This window comes from Chiloscyllium plagiosum, chromosome 1 (genome assembly GCF_004010195.1).
Source record: "Chiloscyllium plagiosum isolate BGI_BamShark_2017 chromosome 1, ASM401019v2, whole genome shotgun sequence".
NCBI classification, from domain to species: Eukaryota; Metazoa; Chordata; class Chondrichthyes; order Orectolobiformes; family Hemiscylliidae; genus Chiloscyllium; species Chiloscyllium plagiosum.
In genome coordinates this window covers 116,739,104-116,743,499 of record NC_057710.1, presented here as the reverse complement: position 1 = coordinate 116,743,499, position 4,396 = coordinate 116,739,104, and the positions used below count along the sequence as shown (strand labels likewise).

General features: G+C 37.1%; 1 long non-coding RNA gene across 4 annotated transcripts; it reads left to right on the top strand.

The window, feature by feature from the left end:
• Nucleotides 1-462: 462 nt before the first annotated feature.
• Nucleotides 463-4,115, top strand: LOC122555767. 4 transcript variants are annotated; one of them, XR_006313358.1, is made up of 4 exons: nt 463-536; nt 2,076-2,168; nt 2,489-2,712; nt 3,342-4,115. It is a non-coding gene; the product is annotated as an uncharacterized LOC122555767 (long non-coding RNA). The 4 variants fall into 4 exon arrangements; XR_006313360.1 differs by lacking the exon at nt 463-536 and adding an exon at nt 558-809; XR_006313359.1 differs by lacking the exon at nt 463-536 and adding an exon at nt 558-829.
• The last annotated feature ends 281 nt before the right edge of the window (nt 4,116-4,396 follow it).

Here is a 4,396-nt window from a genome sequence, read left to right as displayed (position 1 = left end):
AGTGCAGAAACAAAATGAAATAAAATCCTGTCAGAACTAGATTTTGCCCCAGTGGCTGAACTGTTCACTCTCCAAATTTGAAGCAAACTAGATTTTTCTTTCTCCTGGCTTCCATGTGGAATATTATGAGTCAAAACAATGTCAACATAAACAAATTAGCTCAAATACATGAATAGAGGTTAATTATCATCAATGGAATGACAGCATTATTATGTCTTAATATGATCTTCAAGGAGTTGGAGACTTAATTTATCTGGTTCCCATCTAAGTAGAGGAAACTCTGAGGTTATACCAGATCATAATTGGAGCTGCAACATATCATTAGTTTGCCTTAAGCATAAGATACAAACTTGACAAAGGAATTTTAATGAATGTTTGGAACAGCCACCTGATAATGATTAAGGTTAGTATGCCCAATTAAATAAAGTCCTAATGTTCATTTAACAGGTTACACTGACTATACTGATCTCTCCTATAGCAGCAAACTGAACAAGAATTAAGGAGTTGCTAATGAGAATTATATACATTCCTCAAAGGTATGTTCAGATTTCTCTAATGACTTTGTATTTGCAGGGGACATTTGATAGAGGTCAGGAGACTTTCTGAGGCACAGCATGAAATCTTTCTCAATAGTCTGTCACTGCTTAGGCTGGAAATTCTCTGACAACATGAATTTATAGATATTCCTTATCCGTGTCCTATTGGAGTCACCAGGTCAGAAGGTTTAATTGCTTGTAGAAATCCTCCTGTGTAACTTCATGGATGGGAGCTGATGAAGCTCGCTGTAGCAGCACCAGAGATCAGCCATTGTGAGCAGTAGTTTTTGCTAGTGAGTTAAACTGAAAAACTACAAGGGAGAGCAAAGGAAGAAAATGAGGAAGAAGTGCCAAGCAAATCTAACCAATTTACACTTTGGAGGAATGTTTATTGCTTTTGAGAAATATTGTCATCTGTATTTGTTGCATTGTTTCCATGTCTGACATGTTCCATGACTGAGGATGCTTCAAGAAATTCATAATCGTTTTATAGTAAATGCCTTTCACTTCTTTCCCAATGAAGGACAAAATGCAAAGACCACTAATTCTAGCACAATTCGTACATGCACAATAATTTCCCAGTTACAAAACAGTCTGAGGAAACATGCCAAAACCTAACAATACTGTGAAATATTAAACTTTTCATTATTTATGGCAATTAATCATAGTAACTATACAGTCTTCTACTTGATTCTTCTAAGTGTTTCTGTGAAGATTTAGTGTGGGAGGCAGCAGCAAACAAAGTGCATAGCTGCAATTAATCTAAAGAATGAAGTCATCCTGCGATGTCCTCATGAGGCAACAATTCTACAAATGCTGATGGTGTAAGGAGTCTATCTGGAACTCTCTGGTCCTTTCCAAGGGTTAGACTTATCATCGCATGGCCTGCAAAGGTCAGATCCATCTAATTGTGTTCTCCAAATATTTATCCAATTTCTTTCTGAACATGCATTTGAAGCTATATGTGAATGACCTTTTGACTCTGAACAGCAACTTGATTTTAAACCAAAAAGGGAACAAGCTATTACTTATTTATTAGGCGGGATCTGGAAGTTATTTTTAATAAAAGTGCTCTATCGATGTTTCAACTCTGCAGAGACATTATAATCAAACAGATGGCAGATGTTTGAAAGATAACAGTGTCCTCATAGGAAGACAATCAGTCTAAAAAAGATAAAGCAAAGTTTGGATTGGTTTTGAACTGTGTTTTAAGTCAAAGGATTGTGCCCGAGAAGGTGACTGATTGGAGGCTTGATTTCTCCTTTGTTCATTGTGTCTTCCGGAAACTAAGCAAAATATAATCCCATGTGCCTGTGAAATTACATATTGCGGAGACTGCTTCAGTGGCCTGGCCAGTTACATCTAGTTTGTTTTTGTTTTCCTTTTGGTTTATCTCTTATCTATTTTTGTGTGAGAGTGGAGGGTAGTATCAAAGAGATTGAGTTTGAATAATAGACATCAATGAGATTGTCATGTTTTATAACTTGGCTCTGCTAAAGCTTCTACAATATTAATATATTGTTAAATCTTTTGTTTAAGGTATAAATCTCGTGTTTGAAATCACTTGCTCATAAATTCCAGTATTGGTTATTCAAAAAGTCTGGTTGGAAACCATTTGGATCAATTTTGAGGGTCAGTGAATGCTTTAATTTTATAATGTTGTGAATATAGGGATTGGGAGGCTGAATTAGTTTGGTTGTCTGGCTTTGTATCGTAACAAAATCTTGACATATTTTGATGTGAAAAATTTGGAACTATAGTTATAGTAAAGGCAAACTGTTTTATATTGGTTCAGCAAAATGTCTTGGCTTTTGTATGTATGTCTCCATTTGGAAAGACCATTGGAAACCCTGCTTTAAATATGATACACTTTACAACCGTGGTTTTGCTGGTCAAATATACACAACTTGGTCATTCGCATTATGTAACCTGCTCTGTTTCTTTCAATCTAGCACTATCCAATATCCAGACAGCAAGATCCAAAAGACATGAACCTTACAAGAACTGTAAACAATTATCCCCAGTATAAATGAGAATTCAAACAAAAGCAAAAATTGCTGGAAAATGTCAGCAGGTCTGGCAACATCAGTGGAGAGAAAGCAGAGTTAACATTTGGAGTCCACTAGCCATTCTTCAGAATGAGAATATCTTGAACTAACAGTGACACACTTGATTGGTAAATGACTCCTAGCTACACTTCCAAGTTTAAAAATTGCAAAGCATTCCAGCAAATTTAAACTAACCAATTCACCCTAATAGAGCACACTACGTGTCCACATAAGTGAGCTTTTATTAACACAGAAGTTATACTTACAAATGCTCAGCATGAAGCATAGTACTGGAGATGGTGGGAATCTAAAATATAAACAGCAATTACTGGAGATATACAGCAGGCCAGATAGTATCTGTGGACAGAGTCAGAGTTTCAGGTCAATGATCTGCACTAGATCTGACCTCAATCTCCCTCTCTGTACTGATGCTACCAGGGCATTTCTGTTGCAGCAAAAATAACCCCTGTTGTTAGCTCTCTCAGAAATAACCAGTCTACTTGTCAGCATTTCAACCCTTAAGCAGCTATTTCCAGAAGCAGCTGCCTGGAATTGGGTTTCACATAACATTTAATGTGAACTTTGAAAATGATTAAAATACTGTATGATAAAAATATAAACACTTGTTGAGTAAAAGTTATCAATGTTGTCTCAATAAGTAGATAGTTTTAAAAAATAATTAATTGGCAAAAATGACCATTAAAAAAAATTTCAAGTAGTGGAGCTAACCAACAAAAACTTTGCTTTCCCCCTTCAGGATTGTGATGGACCAGAAACTAGTTCACACCAGTATACGGTTCGGAGACAGAATGGGGAAGAACTCTATCATGATGATGATTGTGACACTGATTGTGACAATGTTGAGTGACAATCTCTCCAAGGTGGTATATGAATTTGCCAAATCTCCAAAATGTTAAATTGAAATTTGAAATATTGGTTTTGTAAACTCTGTTTTATGTATCTGTATGATTATCAAAGTAACAATTGTGCACATGTACAAACCATGTATTTTTTGTAAAAAAGAGGAAGTTGTGTTCTCGGTGTTATAGTCAGTATGCCATAATGCCTTTAAGAGAGTTGCTCAAGCTATCATCACTGTATCACAGTATGAAACCTGAAAGTCTTGAGGTCTTTGTGATCTACCTTTTCTCTGGTCACTTGAAGCATACAGCTCCATTGGAGGCATGTGTTCTATTGAAACATAGTTAATTGTAACAAATGTCTCTTGAAATCTTCAATGCTATAATATCCATATACCGTTTCTATGCTATAAGCGATAATGAAAGAATTGCCACATCAGATAAAACACTGTTGGAGGCAATCTCACACCAGAGAGGGGCGGTGCTGCTTGAAAAGGCTAAGGAAAACGTTGCAAATTACGCCCCGGAATCCTGAGGACACGGACCTTCATGTTTTGCATCTTGCACAACCTCATCTCCTTGTTCTTGGAGTAACTTATCATTGCCTTTCAATTTTCAAAAGCTTTGGATGATGACACATAATATGCTGAATAAAAGTTTATTGAATTGGTTGTGATAGTGTAATGGATGAAGGATTGGTTGGTAGAGAGAGAACAGATGGGGGGAAAAGTCTATTTGGTGTGATGGTTTGTAGCTAACAGGTACCTAAAGGATCAGTGCTTGGATCTCAGTTACTTACAGTGTTTCGGGCCTAAGTCCTTCATCAGGAATGAGGCTTGTGGCCACGGGGGCTGAGAAGCAAATGAGAGGGGGTGGGGTTGGTGGGGGAAAGGTAGCTGGGAGTGCGATCGGTGGATGGGGGTGAGGGTGAAGGTGATAGGTTGGGCACCCT